This window comes from Notechis scutatus, chromosome 1, assembly GCF_049901735.1.
Source record: "Notechis scutatus isolate UNSWTSFEM ecotype Mainland chromosome 1, rNotScu1.2, whole genome shotgun sequence".
Classification (NCBI taxonomy): Eukaryota; Metazoa; Chordata; class Lepidosauria; order Squamata; family Elapidae; genus Notechis; species Notechis scutatus.
Genome location: NC_142009.1, coordinates 47,361,320 through 47,384,783, shown reverse-complemented (window position 1 = coordinate 47,384,783; position 23,464 = coordinate 47,361,320). Strand labels below are relative to the sequence as shown.

Sequence of the window (23,464 nt, the reverse complement as noted above, 5' to 3'; positions counted from 1 at the left end):
AAATCACATACAAAAAGGCATAAATCAGGAGAGTTTCCGGTTTGTCGGCTTCGCGAGCGGTAGGGATTTGCGAAGCTGCGCGATCCCTGCCGCGCTAGCCGTTTTGGGGCTCCGACCCGGACGGGTGCGGAGCAAGGCTGCCCTGCAGGGGTAGCTGAAGGTAAGGGGGATCCGGAGGAAGGGTTTGGGGGTGTTGCAGACCCCCTCCCTGGCCGGCAGAACCCCCTTTTACCAGGACGGTGCAGCGGCGGTCCGCAATGGCCGCCACAAAGAAGTTGACAGCCGGGCAAGTATGCGCTGGAGGAAGAAGAGAAAGTTATTGAAAGTGAAAGTTCTTCTTGGTCGACCCAGGGCTTTGAGATTTATCTAATTTAATTCCTGGAAAAGATGGTTTTTTGATGATTTTCCACAAGAGAAAAAAAAAGCGGCTATTTTGAGTGCTGAAAGGAAAGTTTACTCTCCCTCCCGACGGAATTAAGCCGGAAGGGAGAGGATAAAGAAAATATATAAATTTGGATCTTGTTGGAGGAGATGCCTTGAAGACTTGAGGACAGAAATATAATTTTAATAAGGCTTTAAAATATAGATTTGGACTCTTTTTTTTTATTTGTTTGATACCACCCCTGGAAGAGGAAGGGGGAATTTTGGCTTGCTTGGATTTATTGAGGATTGTGGATTTTGGGATTGTTTTGCCTTTCTCTCGGAATATTTGGTTGGTGTAAGAAGAAAGAGGAATAAAGAAAAGAAAAGATTTATTTATAATGGCTTTCCTTTTTGAAGACCTGAGGGAGGAATATGAGCAAACAAAAGCAGCCTGCAAAGATGGCATGGAAAAAGCTTTTCTATTTCTAGAAATGGCGCTGGTCAATTACCAACAGACAATGGAACAGATGGAAACGGAAGAAGAACAACAAGGAAGAGACGAAGACGCCATCTTCATTGAATCCCAAAACTTATTTAAGGAAGAAGGAAGGAAGAGAGCAAGGAAAATGAAGGACTTAAGACCTAAAAAAACATTTGAGAAAGAGAAAAATATGATGCAAAGTAAATATAATGATAACAAACAAGAGAAAAAGGGAACGCTACAGAGAAGGGATCCCAGCAAGGCAGAGGTTAGAAGAAGAAGGGGGGGTAGGAAGATTTGGTGGGGGAAGAAAGAAAGGGGAAAGGCGGAGAAAAGCCTCAAAGCTTTAAAATTGGATGGGAGAAGAGGGATTTTTTTAGAGACAAAGGATGAAATATAAATTTCTGTAAGAAAGATTCTGCTAAGGTACAGAAGATGGTATTGTAACATTTATATTTGAAATAGTAAATTAGAATGGTTTAAGATTTAATAAGAAATTAAAATGTTGAAGTTTTTAATAATGATTGATTTTTAAAATGTAATAAAATATCGAAAGAAAGGAGGATACAATGTATTTAAACATTTTTGGTGGATAGAATGTACCAAGCAGAACCAAATTGGGTATTTGTTATGTTGAATGTTAATTTTACTAACTTAGGGGGAGGATAGAAAGGCATCATACTCTGATTAGTGATTTCAGGAGAAATTCTTTTTATTATAAGAAGAGATAGAGGGATAATGAATGGGCAAAAGATACAAATTTAATGATTTAATTAAGATGGATTAAATAAGATAGAATTGTGAAGAGTGATATGCGCTATTATTTTAGCCCATGCAAAGAGAGGTAACTGGGGCCAAGGTACTTTACTAAAAGATTTTTATGTTTGTTTGTGTTTGTTTGTGTTTTATGAGAATACTGGGGAAATTATTGTAGAAAGACAGGGAAAGATTTAATATGTAATGATTTGTTTGTTGTTGAAACTTTTAATAAAACTTGTTTTAAAAAAAAAAAAAGGCATAAATCAGGAGAAAATATGCACAACACCAAACATGATGTGTACAAGATTAAGGCCAAAAGAGCAGACACATAAAACATTCAAAAGAATACTGCTTTCACATTTGTGCAAAAACAATGAGCCTCCAGCCTTCTTTGTGCGGTGTAGGGTTCCAGCATCCTAGCAAACAGACTTTGGAACCCTCATGTTGTGCATCTGATTTTCTGAATCACCCATCATACTGACATCTCATAGACATGCCTCCAAGCTGTATTAAAGTACTATGGACAAAACTCCATTTTAAGTAGAGTTCTCCACTCCTCTGCTCGTTGCAGAATACCTTATGCCACCAGACTTGAAATTCTAGACCTAGAAAACCTTGAATTACGCTGTCTTCAGTCTGATCTAAGTATGGTATATAAAATCATACATTGCAATGACTTACCTGTCAATGAATACTCCAGCTTCAACCATAACAATACAGGAGCACACAATAGATACAAACTCAAGGTAAACCGCACCAAACTTGATTGCAGGAAATACGACTTCAGCAACAGAGTGGTCAATGTCTGGAATACTCTACCTGACTCTGTAGTTTCTTCCCCAAACCCCAAAAACTTTAACCTTAGACTGTCTACTAGTTCAGAATATACTAATTTAGGCTATTTTTCTGTTTGCTTGCTTGTTCCATTCATATCATTTCTGAAGCATTTTACAGATTAATACAAACAATATAAATCCTCAGAAATTGTGGCTTCTCCATCTCTGGAGCTTTTTAAGAAAACCAATATCTTTCAAGAATTATGTAATTGGTTTTTTTCCATATTGCAAAAAATTGGGTGGATAAATTTGTGATGCTCTTCAGATCCACATCTATATGATTCTATGAAATATTTAAAAATATTTGGGTTGTAGACCCAAATAAAAACTTCACTGAGAAGTTCTACTCCTATCAAAATCCTTCTCTTTCCCCCAGCATTTTTTCTTCCCAACACTTTAATATTATATTTATTCTTTCTTATTTGCTTGCAGAATTTGTATCCTGTCATTCTAAAAAAGTAGAATGATCCACCATAAAACTGACTTATCTATATGATAAATGCAGTAAGATATATAAATATCAAACAATAAAATATATTATTACAGCAGCTAGTACATGGAAATCAACAAAGCAAATCAATGTCAGGCACAAAGAACTGAGAGCTCAGTTCAAAACACTGAAAACTTTATCATTGCTACCTATACAGAATAATCTGGTCAGCTAACAATCAGTATGAAATCAGTCTAGATAAGGGTCAATGGAATTCATGGGGGCTGGACTTTGGCCTCTGGTGGGAGTTCAAAGATTCAAAATAATGTTACATTTAACTCTGCTGTCCAGCTTAGCCTTCTCATCTCCTAAACACTTCAAATAGAAACCCATCCATCTCATCTATATGGAAAGCTTGTTCTGTATGAAACATGGAAAATACTGTTACAAAATGAGTGTCAGCAAACTGTAATGTGCTTGTGTCTAGCTTTCAAGCACTATGTCTACATGGAAAGTGTTGAATGTCAACTGATAATAATGGAAAGATTTCTCTTTTATGAGCTCATCTTCCCCAACAAAATCAGGCCTTGGCTCCCAAAAATGCTTCTCTGGGATCCTTTGTGTGTAGAGTTGCTGCTGAGATTGAAAACTTCTGAAAATATTATTCCTTGGAATGAAAATTAAACAAAAAGGAAGCAATGTTGTATGATATGGACTTTGTGACTTTTTAAAAGAATGTGTAATTACCAATTAATGGTGGAGAATTTAGCTTTCTGAATCTGGAATTATAAAATCAAGCCTGCTACTTTCAAGTATTAAACACTGGAAGCCCACAATTCTTGTTAATTTTCTGATTTGGGCAACTCTGGAATACACACATATATAGCATCTTTGGCTGGATGGACCAATCTATAGCAAAAGGTACAATAGAACTCTAGTATCTCTGGAAACAATTATATCAGTTAGAAAACAATAGAATGTAATAATTAAAAAAACATTCCTATTCTCATGCCAAATTGACTTTATAAGAAAATCCAATATTAAAAATTGAAGAAAAGATTGTGATATGGAAAAACTGGATGAACGTGGGATATTGACTTCGACCCAATTGATAAATGATGAGGATGAATTTTAACATATGTTGTGCTTTCAGATGTAATTATGAGATGTAACTCAGTGGCAATATTTACAGCTACAACATCTGTTAACATTTGTTACTTGATATTTGTTATCAATAAATGTTAGCAGATTAGAGGAATAAAGAATTAGATGTTTTTATACTGTCTAGACAATGGGAGAATGTTTTAAGAAAAGTCTTAATGGATTTTAACCTACAATTTATACAACAAAAAATAATATTTAGAATTTATCAGACTCCATTACCTTTATATAGCAAAGAATTGTCTAGCAGAGCATTTTGTTGGAGATGTAATAAGGACAATGTTTTTTTAAAACCATGTTTTTACAGTGATGCCGACTAAATATGGGAGAAAAGAAATTTATAAATGTGAGAAAAGACAAATTTTCACAGGATAATATTCCCTTGAATTTGATATTTAGTATATGGAACTTGACAAGTGGACAACATAAATGTATTCTCCATGCCTTTGTTATATCTAAAAGACTGATAGTGCAACATTAGAACGATAAATGTATGGCCCCATTTACTCAGTAGATTGAAGACCTAATTACACTTGCTACCCATGAGTGGATAACCTAACCTGTAGATGTAAAGTTTGCATAGATAAAGAAATATAGGGCTCGTTCATATAATATACATTAAATGATAATCATATTAATGTAGAAATAAATATACATATACATATACATATATATGCTTTCTGCTCTTTAAGCTCTACAAAATGGTAGAGCCAACTACACTATGCATGTGAGACATCTGTAAAAAATCTGCACTCCTTCAATTTGAAGAGCTATGCATGGAATACTTAACTAGGCCCATTATTGTGCTAATGAAATATTTATATATTGTACCACAATGCTGCCGTTCTATTTTTTCTTCCCCATGTGCTGAAAGCCTGCTCCAAATCTGCTGTCAGCCCCATTAATTACAGTTTCACATCACAAGTCAAATAAAAACCATTTAAAAAAAAATCCCAGTTCAAATAGGGAAAAATATATTTCCTCTCTCTCTCTCCATTGCACTTGAGAATTTTCTTCAAAGTAGCAGCACAACAGATAATACATTTCTTGGTTAATTTATCCTGAAGGTTCTGGCTTTTGGGATTCTTCATAGTGCTTTGGAACTATTTCTGCCTCTTAAGAAAAATGGGAAATAGTGCCAAGATGAAGCACTGAGAATTAGTAAAGGTTTGCCAGTTCACAAATTAGAAACAGTATCTGGCCTTGGAATTTGGAAGGTGTTTCAGAACAGAAAAGGAAATGCTGAGTTTTCTCTGTTCCAGCTGTGAGTTTGGAGTTAGCTGGTAAAATATTGCCATCTAGTGATGTCCTTTGAGTATTAAGGAACTGGCGAGACATGCCAGGATTTTTAAAATGGTTAAATTTGTCCATTTTAGGCTTCTTGGACTTTTAAGTAAGATTAAGGTAAACTAAGTTGAAGTATACCAATTTTCTGATCAGTAACCTTTTGAAACATTAGGAAGATTTCAGAATTTTGGTTTGAAATTAAAATAGCAATTGAAGATGATGTGCCATCATGTCAATATCAATTCTTACAGATCGTTCAGATATATTTTCTCCATGCTATCTGTCCACAACCTTATCTTTCAAGTCTTCCAATGGTGGACCCAATGCTATTGCAATTGACTCTGTATATTTTTTGCTGGTCATCCCGCTCTCTTTCATCTTTTCCAGCATTATGACTTGAAGCAAGTGAGATCTGTGCAAGTGAGAATTCTGGATAGATTTGTTTGCTTTCTTGGCTACCTGTGGTAGTCTCTAAAGACTTTTCTAAAACTGATGTTCAAAAATGTTGATACTATTACTATCCTGCTTCTTCAAAGTCTCTGCTAAAACTGTTCACATCAAAATATTTGCACATTTTAGGAAATACATGGTGAGAAAGGGTCAGTTTCTGGGAAAGCCCAGGAAGTTAAGCCTCATGGCTGATGAAGACGACTTTGAAAAGGGCTGAGATATTTTGGCATCCTATTTATGAGCTTAGCATATTAGCAACCTGCAAAAAACCCCGAGAATATGGAAAATATGGCAAAAATAACAATACTCCCAGATGCTTTAGAGCAGGGTCCCCAACTGCCGGTCCGCGGACCGGTACCGGGCCGCGGAACAAGCCTTACCGGGCCGCTGGTTGCTGGGCACCGCCATCTTTTTGGTAAAAACACTTCCGGTGAGCTTTTCGGTAGAAAGCTCACCGGAAGCGCCGTCATAAAGATGGCGGTAGCGCTCGTGAGCTTTTCCGGGTAGAAAGCCATTTCTACCGAAAAAGCTCACCGGAAGCGCTACGCCGCTATCTTTTTGACGAACAGCACTCGGTGATGTCACCGGAAGCGCCTTTCGTCATAAAAAGATGGCGGTGCCCAGTTGACGCGGTACCGGGCCGCGGCGCCCAGCTGATGCCGGAACCGGGCCGCGGCGTCGAAAAGGTTGGGGATCCCTGCTTTAGAGCATCTTCCTTTCAAGGGAGAAATCTCTATCAACAAGAGACAATTAATCCTAATTGGTTTTTAGACTTAAATCCTCCTGCATAATTTTGTAATTTTTATGTAAGTTAAAATGTGTTTGTTTTTATAAGCTTTATTCTTTAATCAATATGTTTAATCAAGAATTACATACGTGGTACAGACTAGAAAAGGACATTTATCCTATCCCAGATATGTCATGGCAGTTGTGTGATATACAACGAGGGAAAGGGATAAAAATCTTCCATTGGTGCCATTTCTGCCATCCATTTTTCTTTCCTACAGCTATAATGTTTTCTTGTTTTCAGCACAGGGCCAATTCTGGGAAACCTCCAAAATTACTTCAACAGTAGGTAATGTTTTTTGCTATCTGGAGCAGACCTAAAATTATTTTTCTTTTTTTCCAATGAAACATTTCCCATTTAATCCAGCCAGTTTGCTTAATGTGGTGCATTTTGAGTGGAGGTATGAATAAAATTATCTAATTATCTATTAAGACGTCAGAACCCAAGATTTCTAAAATGCACCGACTGCCAAGATGTTTCAAGATCAGCTTAAAAAGCTGATACAGTTAAATCACAAATATGGTCCATGCAGTGGTGGGCTGCAAAAGTTTAACCACCGGTTCTCTGGCTGGGTAGGTGTGGCCAATTGGCCATTTGACTGGGTGGGTGATGTCACTCATCACACCCAGCCCCGTCTCCTAGCCACTCGCCTCAAAGGAAGAGGTAAGATTCAGCCGGTTGCAACTAATCCCACCAATGGCTGGCCCCACCCCACCCCTGCCCATTTTTCGACTTGTTTTTCAGTCTGTTTTGGGGCCATTTTCAGTCTGTTGTTTGTGCTGTTTTTCAGGGCATTTTCCGGGCCAAAAACACCCCCCAAAAATTGCCTGAAAATGGCCAAAAAACCCAGCCTGAAAACGGCCCAAAAACAAGACCATTTTTAGGCTGTTTTAGGGTATTTTCAGCCCAGAAATGGTCCAAAAACAGCATGAAATGGCCCAAAAATGGCCAGAAAAACAGCCCTGAAATGGCTCAAAAACAGGCCAAAAAATGGGTGGGGGCAGGGCCAGCCAGTGGTGGGATTTGCCAGTTCACTGAACTACACCTAATCCTAACTACCTGTCTGCAAGAACCGGTGAGAACTGGCAGCAGCCCACCTCTGGGTCCATGTTAAAAAGGTGTTAGGCTCTGTTATGTGCTCACAGTCACCATCTTGTTACATATTAACTAACACACACACACACACACAATTCTTCAAGGATGTATACACACATACACAAACATATACACATAAATACATATATAGATAAATAGTGGTTTAGTTTTTGATGAAAGAATGCAGTAACTGGTGTTCTAATTAGATCTGCTATGATCTAGTTAATTTAAAAAGTGTATATCTAACTGAAGATTACATTTTTCCAAACAGTATTTCTTTTTGCAAGTGTGTTCCATCATAATTTGTAATAATTTGAGGAAAAATGATTCAAAGCCAAATCAAACCAAGAAAAGTCATAAATGCAAAGATTCTTATTAAAAATGTGCAATTACTACTACTACCACCATAACTACTACTATTACTAGCAGCAGCAGAGTAAAAGATGAGCAGCTATATAAATCAATTAAGTGAATAAATATTCTGGTAAATATTTCCTAGTATAGTTTCCAATTTTACCCCATTTGTCCCTTTATAATAATAGACTTGTAGAGTAGACAGATCTGAGATCTGGCTGTTAATAAAGATCACTCTTTCGCATAAACCCTATGCATAGAGTATATGGAAAGATTGATCAATATTTCAATATTCCAATATCTGTGAGTTTGTTCAATAGACAAGGGACAGCATAAGATATCAGCTGTAAGTAATTTTTAAGGTACCTCTTAAATACTTGTGTACTCATGTGTTAACAATGGTAAGAATCAATAGCATGATAGATAAAACTGTGGTCTTCCAGATGTTTTTTGAACTATAGATCCCAACTCCTTTCCTGGTTGAGACTGATGGGAATTGGAATCCAAGAACATCTGAAAAGCCACATGTTCCCTACCCTATTCCATAATTAGTCACAAGAAATCAGGAAATCCCCTTCCTGAGAATCAGTGGCACATCCAAATTTGAAATATTGTTTAAATGGAGAAGTTAATCCATCAAATATAGATGGCTAGCAGATGCTCGGAAGGAATGCAGCTCTTGAATTATGGCTCCCTGGTCCTAGCAGGCAGAACATTCTAGACTTCCGCAGCAGAGACTCTTCTTTTATATTAGGTGATACTTAAATCTGTGGTTGGAAATTCAAAGAAGTGGGAGAGAGAATCACTATCTTTTCTTCACCTAATTCTGATGGGAGCTATTTGTTCCGTTTTAACACCATGCATACTGTAAATCCTCTTATTTAAGCTCTGCCAATTTTGGGGTTTTTTCCTGCTGTGGGATATATAAATGTTACTGTGGCACGCAGTAATTAAATCTAAGCAAAGTTTAAGATTATATGAATTGATCCATATTAGTAAAAGTGGCAGTTTCAAAGCACTACAGTATTTGATTTTTGGTATAACAGTTACCCTTCCAAACAAAAGGATGAATAGGAAGTGCTTCTTTCTCTATTTCTTGCATTTTCTCTCGTATTTGTTTGCAGCTTGTTCCCTTATGTAATCTGCCATGCCTTATACAATCCAGTTCCAATTCAAAGAATTTCTCTGTTGCACAATCCTAGCTAATTGAAAACGACTTGATATACATGCTGGCATTATAGTACATGCAGTCTATCTAATAAAACAGTATTTAATTGTTACTAAAAGCAAATTACTCTGAATGGAGAGGAGGAAAGTGTAGGGTGATAATGAGATCCTGCTCTTTGCATTTGTTGTTTACAGTATTTCTACTGAGTGTGAATCCAACAGCACCCTGCCCCCACCCCCAATGTTGTTAGTTAATAAGGAATGCCGATGTGGTTGTGTCTTCTTCCATGCCTCTTCCTCCAGATGCACTCACTGGTTTAAATGACTGCATATTTTCTTCTCCCATAGAAATTTAAAAAATAGGATTTCAGCAAATGTGTGAGCAGGGATATTAGTGATTTAGAACTCATTTCAAGCATAAATTCAGTCAGAGGCCTAAATAATCCTGCATCTTCACAGCTTTGTCTCTCTTCAACTGAGGTTGGTGAAATGTGAGCCCTTTTATGACTTGTGGGCTTCAACTCCCAGAATTCCTGAGCCAATCATAAAAGGGCCATAGTTCCCCACCCCTGTTCTACAACATGAGAGACAGGTACTGGCATACCATAAAACGCCATAAAGATAAATCTTGTGTTGGAGTTAAGGAGGCTGAGAAAATATGCAAAATGTACAAAAATACTTTTATATCAGATTTTGTTTTCTTTCATATTTTTTTATATGATTTAATTTGGATAAAGTTTTATTTACAATGTAAATAAAAGTCAGTGTTATATTTTATTGCCCCCTTCTCATATTCTTTTAAAAACATCTGTCACATAGTGGCACTAGAACAAATATTGGCAGCCATTCCTGGAGGGTCACTATTTCCTCAGAATACTCTGACATGATGTTGTTTTGAAACACTTTTTTTTTTGAACAAATTTTTATTAATTTTTAAAGACATACAAAACGTACAAAAATTCAAGACATAAAAACATAAAAAATCTCTTTTCTGAAAGTTGCTTAATCCCGGGTCAAAACTCTTGGTACAGACACACATTCAAATTCATATTCATTTTACATACCATTCCATATCTTATTACATTTTCATTTTTCTATATAGCTTCTCCTTTCTTTTAAATTTTCTCAATTTTATTTTATTTATCTCCTCTCAATTCAAATCATAATATTTATTCTTTGTCTGTTCTATTTCCAACTATCCGTTTATCTTTCTTCTTAAAAGAAAAAAAAAGAAAAACCTTCTCCTGTACACTGATTGGAGTATGACGCCTATGTCTCTTTCCCCTATATTTATAATACTTGATTTAAAATACATAACTTACGTTGGGATTCTGTCTGGTACATTCTGACATTATACAATATCATCAAAACCAATACAAATCTATTCATTAATATTAATATTTATTCATATCTTAAACATCTAGCACATTTCTTATCAATTAGGTCACATATTTCTATGGGAGCACTTACTTGCCATATTAATTCCATCCCCCACATCACATATTATAAATCATTATTACATTACATGTTCCCCTCTCCTTCAAACCTCTCATTTCACGAATAGTTTCACTATTATAACATAGCCTAATCATTGGTGTTAACAATCATTTATATCTTTAGACATTTTACACATTTCAATTAATTATCGTACCATTATGGGAACACTTCTTATACTTTCCAAAATTATTCCCCCCCCCCCACATCACCGATCTTAAATCATTATTTCATTAAAGTACTCCCCTCTCTTAACAAAAATTTCACTAAATTATACTAAATATTTATCACATTTTAAATTACATATTATTTCCAATCTTCTATAATTATTTCTAAATACAAATATAAAAATGCAATCTTATGTACCTTTCTAGAATCCCTTTTCCAATAAAATCTATCCATTATCTCTAAAAAAAAAAATGTTTTTTTGCATTTTGCTCCCCACCATTAGAGCTTCTCATCCCTTCCTTTCTCCCTTGCTTCTCCTTCTCCTTATTCTCTTTATCCCCTTGTCTCTCCACCTCCCTTTTATCCTGTTTTCCCTCTTTCTGTTGTTTCCTAACACGATATCCTCTTTTCACCTTATTCTTCTCTTTTTGGATTGTTTTCCCAGGTCTTAAAGTCTTCTTCTCCTTTTTCTCCTCCTTCTTTTCTTCCCCAACCAAAGTCACATGTTCTTCAAAAATGGCTTCTTCTTTATCCTGCTCATACGATTTTACATAAGCACAGACCGCCATTTCTGTAAACTGAAAAAGAGTGCCAAAGACATCTTTCCCTTCTTGCTTTTCTCTTTCATATTTTTGATGTATAAGTTCTAGTTCATCCACAACTGATGCCATTGTACAGAGAAATTTTTTTTTCAAAACAACCACCCAAGTGCTTTTAGTCTGAGATAATTCTCATAAAATCCAAAGTCATCAAACAGTCCAATCAGCTGATTCTTTTTAATACTTTCTCTTTTTCCACTTTCTCTTTTTGGGATAAAGTTTGATCACAAAGTTCTCTTTAAAATATATCTTTAGGAAGTCTTATTGCTGTTTAATAGCTCTTTAAAATTAACTCTTTAAAGTTTTAGGCAGTCTTCTCCTTATTTTCAGGTTGCTCCAATTTTTATTTTTTTTCCTCTCCCTTCCCACTCACAGCCAAAAAAAATTTCTTCTTTTTTTTTCCCCCTTTGAATATTCAGAAATCCTTGCTCCTTCAATATTCATTTACCTCCAGAACAGATTCCCGGATTTCTCTTATGGTTCCACTGCTGTCACGTTAGGGAGGAGAGTGAAAGGCAAGAGAAAAAAAACTTACTCTTTTGAAATGTTCGCCGCTTGTATCTCTTTCTAGAAACAAAGTCTCCTTAGCAGCCTTCAAGATTACAGGAACTCTCTCTCTTAACTTTATCCCAGTCAGAAGCAACTTCCACAGCTCTTCCCTCTTCCTCCAGCACAAATCTTACCCGGCTGCTGGCTTCTTTGAGGCGGCCATTACTGACCGCCGCTCCACCACCTCAGGAAAAAGGGGTTATTCCGGCTGGAAAGGGGGTCTGCGTTACCCCTAAACCTCTGTCCAGATCCCCTCTCTCTTCGGCTGCCTCTACAGGGCAGCCATAGCCCCCAGACCTATTTAGATCGGGGGCACCTTGGCAGCGAATGTGGCAGGGATCGCAGAGGCGCGAATTCCTGCCGCTACCGAAGCCGCGCAAAACCGGAAGCCGAAACACTTTTTCTTCAAACCTGATGTTTCCCAGATACATTGAGATTGCAGCCAGTGGCAGAGCTATCCTTGACTCATTCTGCCAGTGGGTGTCCAGCAGGTGAGTTCATTAACCATCAGTCCTGGTGGGGTGGGGAGGGGAGGAGTTTCATGTTCTCCTCACAGATGAAGTTACCTTCATAAAGGTTAATCATAAAGGTTTGCAAGTAAACAACCAAACTCAGAGAGCGCCAAGGAATCCACAATCCAACTCCGAATTACACATACTCTCTTCCATTAGAACTATCATCATTGCATTGATAAGGTAATGACATACTTACCCCCCAAAAGGCCAAGCTCAGAGAACTTCAGGAACACAACAGCCCAGCCCTGAGCTACATATATTATCCATTACTGCAGCTGCTATAAATCCCTGAAAACTTGGATGCAGCTCTAAAAAAAAACACCTCAAAATTGTCATTTCACTGTATTTTAATATGGCTTTATTTAAGTATCGTTATACCACATCCCAGCCCCTAAGGGCGCTGTATAAGTATAAAATCAGAATTACAAAGCAAAACTATGGATTTCCAAGTACTTCCCTATACAAGACATCACCTCATAATCTCATGCCGAAATAGAGAAATCTGAAGTTGTTTCAGGACAAGCTAACAGAGGAAGGACCATATTCACTTTTGGGAGAAGAATGTTCTGAAGGAGCAAGCCTATGGAGAAGGTCTGCTCCCAAATCTACTTCAATCCCCCTCACTGATGTACTTGTTCCATGGCTGATATTCTTAGTAGGATTATTCTAGATGACTAGACTGGCAGGGAGATTCAACTCTGGGAAGGGGTTACTCTCTGCTGTTTGTCATAATAGTCTGTAAAGGAAATAACCATCACTTGGAATTGAGCCTGCAAACTTACAGGCAGCCAAAATATTGATTCTGATATTAAGATTATTTGAGACTGACAGGGCTGGCCCACCTGTAGCCTACATGCCACAAAATGATGGAAGGAGAAAATTATTCAGTATGTGATTGCACTTGATCATAAGAATTGTATTAAATATCATATTAATTACACTATATCTAATGTTAGTTTAAATGTAAATATAAACAGTAAAAACGACTCAGCTTTTATCTGATGCTCCAGCCACAGTATTTAGGAGAAGAGCTCTTGGTATGATATTCAAAGCCAGTTTTGAGTGCCTAATCATCAAAAACAAAGGGAGAAAAGAAATAGAACACCTTAGTGGCCTAATTCAGGTTTAGGCTCAAAAATACCGTATTTGCCGGCGTATAAGACGACTTTTTTGCCCTGAAAAAGATGCCTCCAATTGGGGGGGTCGTCTTATATGCCGGGTCGCCTTATACGCCGGCAAATAGTAATTGGGAAGCACTGGGGCTGCTCGCGGCTGAGGCACTTTTGCGCACCGTGGAAGCGAATCCCGTGAAGCCGAAGGAGCAGCCAGCCTTCTCCCAGCTCCCAAGGAAATGAGGCTGCACCGCTGAGCTCCGCTGAGGTATCCGGCTGGGGCTGTCAGGAGTTGTTACCGCTGGCGCAGCTCGCGCAGCTCCAGTCCGCGTTGCCTCGGGAAGGGAAAGGCAAAACCAAGAGCCGCTGCTGCCATTGCAAAGCGCCGCCGTGGCTCTTCCTTTTGCCTTTCCCTTCCCGAGGCAACGCGGGACTGGAGCCACGGAGCCGCGCCAGCGGTAACAACTCCTGACAGCCCCAGCCGGATACCTCAGCGGAGCCCGGGCGGTGCGAGCCTCGCTTCCTTGGGAGCTGGGAGAAGGCTGGCTGCTCCTTTCGGCTTCACGGGATTCGCTTCCACGGTAGACAAAAGTGCCTCAAAAAAAAAAAAGTGCAAAAGTGGAAGGCGTGCGGAAGAGGGGGCGAGTATATAACAAACTATATTTTGAGTGGAAATGTTGGGGGGTCATCTTATACGCCGGGTCGTCTTATACACCGGCATATACGGTAGTTATGCTAAACTCTTCTCTTGGGCCGCAAAATAAAAAAACTTATCTCAATTGATTTTTTACTGGAAAACAATCCCCTTTTGGTCACGAGTTCTCAATTACATTAATGCAAAAGGCTTATCTTACAAACTTACAAGCTTGATTAGTCTACTTTTTCACTGTTGCTGTATATGAGCCACAAAAGCACTATAAAAGCAATATAAAAAACTTTTAGTATTCATTGAAAATGTCTCCCAGCTATTCCTAAAAGCATTATTATGAAGTACTGCATTTCGCACACTGTCATATATATGTATGTATGTATGTATATATGCATGCATGTATGTGTGTATGTATGTATGTGTGTGTGTGTGTGTATGTGTGTGTATGTATGTATGTATGTGTGTGTGTGTGTGTGTGTGTGTATGTGTGTGTATGTATGTGTTTTTTAGAGGATTTTTCAAAATGACTATTTATTTACTTAAATAAAGCCATATTAAAATGAAATACTATTGCTCTGATAGTCATTTTGAAAAATCCTCTAAAAAACTTTAATAGTTATGTCTAAATTTACAGTGCGTGGAAATGTCTATTTTCCCCTCTTAAGGCACTACTAGGTTTGCACATTTATTCTCCAGTAAAATGAAATTACCTCTTTGGTCTTGAAATCAGAACTTACACTCCATAATGAGAGCTAAAAGTTCAATGATCTGACACAGGGAAACATCTACTTGCTATCCTTTTATACAGCAGGATTCATCCATCACACTCTTCACTTTCCCAATATTCAATTACATAACTCCTTTGAAAAGCTATTTAAGGCAAAAAAAAAAAAACCCTAACAAGAAGAAGAAGAACCTTCTGTGGAATAAAACAAAAAAAAATGCTTTTTTCAAAAGTCACCATGTTCGGTAACTTTTTCAAGTTACGCAATTAACACACAGAGCAAATTAAATTTAGCAATTAACGTGGAAAACATCCTGAACCAGGAAAGCAACTGAAACGTTTTTAAGGCAAATGTACACAAAAGCAGCTGTTGGCCAGGAATAAGTAACTGAAGCCTCCATGTTAAATCATACATATAATTCATCCTCAACTTACGACCACATTTGAGCCAAAAATTTCCAGTGCTAAGCAAGACAGTGAATAGCTCCAACTGCTAAGTTAGTAACTTTTTTTCAGTCCTGTTGTAACAGTCCCTAAATGAATGGTCTGAAGTTGAAAACTACCTGTATGCTACAACTTTAAAAGCACCACTACTATGACGTGGGTAAGATTGGAAGTATCTAGGCAACGTTTCGATGAAGTCTCATTCATCATCTTCAGGCTTCTGTCTTCAGCTCTGTGCTTCTCAGAGTGATGTGAGCTTGCAGCTGCTTCTTCCTTTTAACTGCTAGTGGGGGTGTGACTTGATTGGGTGGGAGCTTGGCTGTTTTCTGATTGGGTGGGGGTGTGTTCTCCTCATTGAGCACCCATGGGATCACACCTCTCACCTGTCATCGCAAACCTCTACATGGAACACTTTGATACACAAGCTCTAGAAAAATATGATCACAAACCCAAACTCTGGCTCAGATACGTAGATGACACCTTCATAATTTGGCCACATGGGAAATAAAAACTGAACAACTTCCTCACACACCTCAACAGCCTACACCCCAAAATACAATTCACCATGGAAACAGAAGCTAACAATCAACTTCCCTTCCTAGATGTCTTGGTATACAAAAAACCCAATGGCTCCCTAGGACACACCACCTACCAGAAGAAAACACATACAAACCGCTATCTACATGCACTCTCACACCACCACCCAGCACAGATCAATTCCGTAGCTGAGACACTCATCTCCAGAACAAAATGCTTAGCTGATGAACAACACCTAAAAACCGAACTAAACACTCTCACCAACGTACTAACAGCCAATGGATTCCAAAGAAAGAAGATTACCCACCTAATCCAAAAAGAAACCCCAACCAAAATCCAAGACAGAGAACAAGAGAACGGCAAAGCCCTCCTCCCATATATAAAAGGCACTACAGACAAAATCAGCAAGATCCTCCAAAAACACAACATTAAAACAGCATTCTGCACAAACAGAAAAATATCCACCATCCTAAGAAACCCTAAAGACAAAATCGAGTTAGAAAGCCAAGGAGTATACGAAATCCCTTGCACCGCCTGCCCCACCACATACATTGGACAAACTAACAGAAGAATAAGTGCACACATTGAAGAACATAAAAACTCAATAAAAAAAGAAGAAGAAGAAGAACCGACCTCTTCCCTGGTCCAGCACCTCAAAGCCACAGGACATGAGATTGACTTTAAAAATACTAGAACTATCGCCAAAACCGAACACTTCAACAACAGAATAATCAGAGAAGCCATAGAGATAGAAAAACGCCCACACAGCATGAATAAAAGAGATGACACCTCCGCTTACCAGCCATTTGGAAACCCACCCTCATGAACAGATGAGTACCTAACATGATGAATGACACCAGACCCACACCCACGAGGGCCACACGAGATGCCACCACCACACTTCCACGTAAAAAGCAGACTCACACCCACACAGAAGATGAGACACGACCACAGACCAGAAGCCGCACTGCAGCTGCATCACTACCCACTTCAAACCCCTCTGAGCCATACATGAAGCGAACTGACCCCCACCATGAAGATGCAGCACGACCACGAACTTGAAGCCAAACAGCAAGATCACAGCTCACCAGCTCAAATCCCCCAGTAACTAAGACCAACCTGAGGACAATCAAGCCCCCACCTGAACAGAACACACCTCCAGCCAATCAGAACATGGCCAACCCCCAACCAATCAGAACACAGTCAAACCCCAACCAATGAGAACACACCCCCACCCAATCAGAACACAGCCAAGCCCCCACCCAATCAAGTCACACCCCCACTAGCAGTTAAAAGGAAGAAGCAGCTGCAAGCTCACATCACTCTGAGAAGCACAGAGTTGAAGACAGAAGCCTGAAGATGATGAATGAGACTTCATCGAAACGTTGCCTAGATACTTCCAATCTTACGCGGGAGAAAACCCGAATAACCAAAGATCCACATACAAATACCCCGAGAACCTCAGAATATATATATATATATATATATATATATATATATATATATATATATATATTTATATTTATATTTATATTTATATTTATATTTATATTTATATTTATATTTATATTTATATTTATATTTATTTATTTTCTGAGGTTCTCGGGTATTTGTATGTGGATATATATATATATATATATATATATATATATATATATATATATATATATATATATATATATATATATATATTTGTTTTCTGAGGTTCTCGCGGTATTTGTATGTGGATCTTTGGTTATTCGGGTTCTCTCCGCGTAAGATTCAAAGTATCTAGGCAACGTTGGCGAGGTCCCACTCGCCATCTTCAGGCTGGTGCTTTCGGCTTAGTGCCAGTGCAAGCAGTGTGTGACCGGAGCTGCCATCTCTATATATACAAGTGGTGGGGATGGTGTTGGGCTGGTTGGCTGTGCTGCAGCCTCTTGATTGGTTGATGGAGTTGATGTTGGTATAATGGGCTGTGTAATGGCCTTTTGTTGTAGAGATATCCTGGATCTTGTGCTGTCATCTCCTGGGTCGTTAGCCTCTTGTGTTTTAACGGCTTGGGTAATGGGTTGTGTGATGGGCTTGTGAGTTCTTTTGTTGTGGTATCCTGGGTCTTGCGTTGTAATCTCCTGGGTCGCTTTGTGTTTTGATCTCTTTCGATTAGCCTCCTGTGTAGTAACAGCTTGGGTAATGGGTTGTGTGATGACCTTGTGAGATTTATTGCTGTGGTATCCTTGGTCTTGTGCTGTGATATCCTGGGTCATTTGCTGTGTTGTGACTTCTTGAGTTCTTGAGGTGTAATTTCTTGAGTTTTCTGATGTGATGTCCTGAGCGGGTGGCTGTGATGTAGCATTACACAGCCCATTATACCAACATCAACTCCATCAACCAATCAAGAGGCTGCAGCACAGCCAACCAGCCCAGCACACCATCCCCACCACTTGTATATATAGAGAGATGGCAGCCCGGTCACACACTGCTTGCACTGGCACTAAGCCGAAAGCACCAGCCTGAAGATGGCGAGTGGGACCTCGCCGAAACGTTGCCTAGATACTTTGAATCTTACGCGGGAGAGAACCCGAATAACCAAAGATCCATATATATAAATATATATATATATATATATATATATATATATATATATATATATATATATATATATATATATATATATATATATATATATATATATATATATATATATATATATATATATATTCTGTCTCACTTTTCTTCTTTCTCAAAAGATGAAATAATAAAAACTCACACAAACACAGGCAGGCAAGCTTCACAGAGTTAATTCTTTGGAACTGATAATATCCTTGGCATTCCAACACCCTCTGCCTGCCAAGTCTGAACTGATAATAAATAAAAATCTACTCACAGAAAATTACAAGGCAGTCCACAAAAATCATTCACGAAGAAAATCTGAAGTAAGATTAAACTTTGTCCCGTACAAAGTTCCAGCTGAAAACACACCCACTTTTATCCCCTGTGGGGTGTGGCTCAATGACTCAGCTCACTCTCTGACCCTCCCATGCCTCCTACGTTGCTGCTCACATTTCTCCCTACGACGCTGCTTAGGATCAACCCAACACTCTCCCTCTTTACTCCCTGTCAGGGGCTGCTCCGATATGCTGATTAATCTCAGGCTGTTCCTCTCGGTTGTCTGATGAAACCTGAGGCATTATCAGGGAGGAAGACATTGCCAGAGAGGAAGGTCCTGGAGAGGAAGGCATTCCCAGTTCCTCCTCCTCATCTTCCAGGTCTTCTTCCTCTGACAGCATAGACTCAGGAATCGGGGCCACAACACTATCCTCCACCGCAGGGCCCTTCCCCCGAGTCTCACAGTCTCAAGGGGAAATGGTCATGGAACATCCGTATAAGCATCCACCCAGGAGAGGGCCTCCAGCCCATCTCCCTGCCTCTCGATCAAATACTGGAACCACCCTTTCAGCCAGTGGGAATCCCTAATGCTGGCCACCTTGCCTTCTACTGCGCCATCTTCCCCGGGCACAGGTGGTGGATCAACAGCTGTGGGACATCAGAGATAACACGAAGGGGCATCAGGGACCAAAAGGGAACGGTGGAAGACTGGATGAATTCGCATGGAGCGCGGTAGAGTCAGTCGATAGGCTACGGGGTTGATGACCGCCTTGATGGGAAATGGGCCGATGAACTGATGGTCCAGCTTCTTTATTGGGCGGTCGACCTGAAGATGTTTTGTGGAAAACCACACATGGTCTCCTACAGCCAGTGGAGGCGTTGCCCGTCGAGAGCGATCTGCAAACCGCTTGTAATCTTCCTTGGCCTGTATCAATTGCTGCCGAACTAACTGCTGAACTGAGTGAAGTTCTGAAAGGAATTCCCGGGTCTCAGTAACAGGGGAATCTAATAGTGTCAAAGGGAAAAATTGCGGATGGTACCCCACATTAGCATAAAATGGTGTCATTTGGGTGGAGGTGTGCTGGGAGTTGTTGAATGCAAACTCCGCCAGAGGGAGATAATCAGCCCAGTTGTTCTGCCATTGGTTTACAAAACAACGCAAGTATTCCTTGAGAATGCCAATGACCTTCTCCGTCCCCCCATCAGTCTCTGGATGGTGCGCTGACGACAAGCACACCTGTACCTGTAATGCAGTCATCAAGCTTTTCCAAAATTGGGCTGTAAATTGTACACCACAGCCAGAAACTACCCTGTCTGGCAGACCATGGAGATGAAAAACGTGCTGCAAGAACAAAAAACATGCTGCAAGAACAAACAGGCAGTTGTACGGGCCGTTGGCAATTTATGACACAGAATGAAGTGGGCCATTTTTGTCAACATGTCAACCACCACCAGCACAGTTGTAAATCCAGAGGACAGCAGTAAATGAGTCAAGAAGTCCATGGAAATTGCTCCCCATGGTCTTTCTGGAGTCGGCAGAGGTTGGAGGAGACCAGGAGACGCAGCCATCGTGGTTTCCGCTTGCCTCCATGGTACACAGGACGTGACATAGGCGTGGACATCATGCCATACTCGAGGCCACCAAAAAGTCTGCGTTACAAGATGGAGAGTCTTAAAAACTCCAAAATGGCCGGCTGCAGGGTTGTCGTGACACTGAGTCATAATAAGGGCTCGAAGTGGCCCTGTGAGTACGTACAACCGGCCCCGATGCTTGAGTAAACCCTCCTCCAAAGTCCATGGGGATTCGGGTCCAATCTCCCCCATCCTCTGCTGCGACCAAACATCTAGGCGCTGCGCGTCTCGCACCTGAGTCCACAAGTCCACCGGTTCTTGGACTGCGGCCAAGGATTCTGCTGGCAGCGCCATCCGCGGAGGAAGGGGGTCCTCAGGGCAAAGGTACTCAGGTTTGCAGGACAGGGCATCCGCCCTCCGATTGTGGTCACTGGGGATATAGGTCACAGAAAAGTTAAACCAGGCAAAAAACAATGACCACCGGATCTGCCGCTGGTTCAACTTTCTTGCCATTGACAAATGTTCTAAATTCCGATGGTCCATCCAGACCTCCATCTTGTGTCGGGCCCCCTCGAGATGATGTTGCCAAGCCTCAAACGCAGCCTTGATAGCCAGCAACTCTTTTTCCCAGATGGTGTAATTGCGTTAGGAAGGAGTGAGTTTCCGGGAATAATAAGCACAGGGAAAAAGAGTGGTGCTATCCACCAGGGCTTGCAACAACACCGCCCCAATAGCCACGTTGGACGCATCTGTCTCCACCACAAAAGGACGATGTGGATCAGGGTGCCTCAGGACAGGTTCTGCACCGAAAGCATTCTTGAGGGCCTCAAAAGCCTGTTGCTGCGGGGAGCCCCACTGGAACGGGACCTTCTTTCGAAGGAGCTGCGTTATTGGACCCATCAGCTTGGCAAAACCTGGGATGAAGGTCCGGTAATAGTTAGCGAACCCCAATAGTCGTTCAACATCCTTCACGCCACGAGGGGGTTCCCAACTACATAAGGCCTCCACCTTACGTGGGTCCGTGGCGATGCCTTTGGGAGAGATGATATGCCCAAGGAACTCAATGGAAGTCTGGAAGAAGAAACATTTCTCCAGCTTTGCATAAAGTTGGTGCTCCCAAAGGCATTGCACGACCAGATGAACGTGTTGAAGGTGGCTGTCCCTGGACCCGGAATAGATCAGAATATCGCCCAGGTACACCACCACGAACTGATCTAACATATCCCGAAACACGTCATTCATCAGGTGCTGGAAGACTGCGGGGGCGTTGGTCAACCCAAATGGCATCACAGTGTACTCAAAATGGCCATATCGGGTGCCAAATGCCATCTTCCATTCGTCCCCCTCTCGCATCCGCACCAGGTTGTAGGCCTCTCGAAGATTGAGCTTGGTGAAGATAGTGGCCTCCTGCAACCTCTCCAACAACTCCGGAATGAGCGGCAAGGGGTAGCTATTCTGCACCGTGATGGCGTTTAGCCGGCAGTAATCACAGCACAAGTGTAAGTCTCCCGTCTTCTTCTTGACAAAGAGGACTGGGGCTGAGAGTGGGGACGACGAAGGCCGGATGAACCCTCGGGCCAAGTTTTTGTCCAAAAAGTCCCGTAGTGCAGCCAGCTCGAGCTCGGACATGGAGTACAAACATCCCTTTGGCAGTGGTACATTGAGCAGAAGGTCCACTGGGCAATCATAGGGCCGATGCAGGGGTAACCGGTCCGCCTCCTTCTCACTGAACACATCCGTGAAGTCCATCAGTTCAGGAGGTATGGAGACGGCAGAGGTGGTGATGTCCTGGCCAGCACAGGTGTGGCGGAAGTGGTCCACGCACTACAGACTCAGAAAAGAAATGGCATTCCGCGACCACGCCACCTGAGGATCATGAATCCTAAGCCAAGCCATGCCGAGGACTAATGGGAAATGGAGGTCTGCGGGGTGACATAAAAGCAGATCGCCTCCTCATGTTCTCCAATGACTAGGCGCAAAGGCTGGGTGGTGAATTTAATGGGTCCTGCAATAAGTTCCCACCCATCAATAGTCTCGACCCTCATCAGAGGTTTCACCGGAACCAAGGGGACATCAAAATGGGCCGCAAAGGCCTGGTCCATAAAGTTAGTCGTGGCCCATGAGTCCACCAGCGCATTCACTGGAATTCCTTCCGACTGGTTAGCCAAGAAAACCCGAGTGTCCAAAATCAGATGCCGAGGGGGTCCAGAGTCAACCTCCGCTAATTCAGGTGGGTGTTTGATATGTGCCCGGCCTAGGGTTTCCCCTAGGCCGGGCCTGCCCCATTTCACGCCAAGATTCAGGCACAGGCTTGAGCGACCCACCTCGCTTTAGAGGACAAAAATTAGCAAAATGTCCTGCCCCCAATACAAGCACAAACCCCCTTGGCGTCTCTGCATTCGCTCCTGGGCCGTCAGGCAAGGTCTGACCGCTCCTAACTCCATTGGCTCCTTGGCCATTGCCACGACACGTTGCGTGACCCGGGGCGCTGTTAGCACAGGGCGCTGCGGTACAGATGCAGATGGCTGCTCCTGGACAGTACGACGGTTCTTTCACCATTGGAGATGTGCATCGATGTGCAAGCATTGCACGACCAGAGCGTCGAGGGTTGGGGCTCGTTCTACTCGAACTAATTCGTCCTGCAGCTCATCTGACAGGGCATCCTGGAAGGCGTCCATTAACGCTGCGTCATTCCAGTTGGAGTCCAGGCACAAAAGCCGAAATTCAGAAATAAACTCTTGCAGGGGGCGCCTCCCTTGGTGAAGGTCCTTAAGGTGCCTGGCTGCCATCTGCACTCGTATGGGGTCTTCATACATGTGGCGCATGTGTTGCCAAAAACCCTGGTAATTAGTTAATAACGGGCTGTTCTTGAGCAACCAAAGTGTGGCCCATCTGGTGGCCAAGCCAGAAAGGAGGCTTATCACAAACCCCACCCGAGCCCGGTCATCTGGGAAATCCTCTGGCCTCATAGCCATAAATAACTGGCACTGTCCCATGAAAGCCGGGAACATCTCAGGCTGCCCAGAAAACTTATCTGGCACAGCCACTGTACGTTTCCGACGA

The 23,464-nt window shown here is 41.1% G+C and overlaps 1 long non-coding RNA gene and 1 pseudogene across 1 annotated transcript in view; one reads left to right on the top strand and one right to left on the bottom strand.

Annotated features, from left to right (window-relative positions):
• LOC148132784 (uncharacterized) overlaps positions 1–23,464 on the top strand; it is a 190,138-nt gene that overhangs the window by 35,476 nt on the left and 131,198 nt on the right. The window lies entirely within an intron of this gene.
• LOC148132786 (uncharacterized) lies at positions 20,502–21,656 on the bottom strand (annotated as a pseudogene).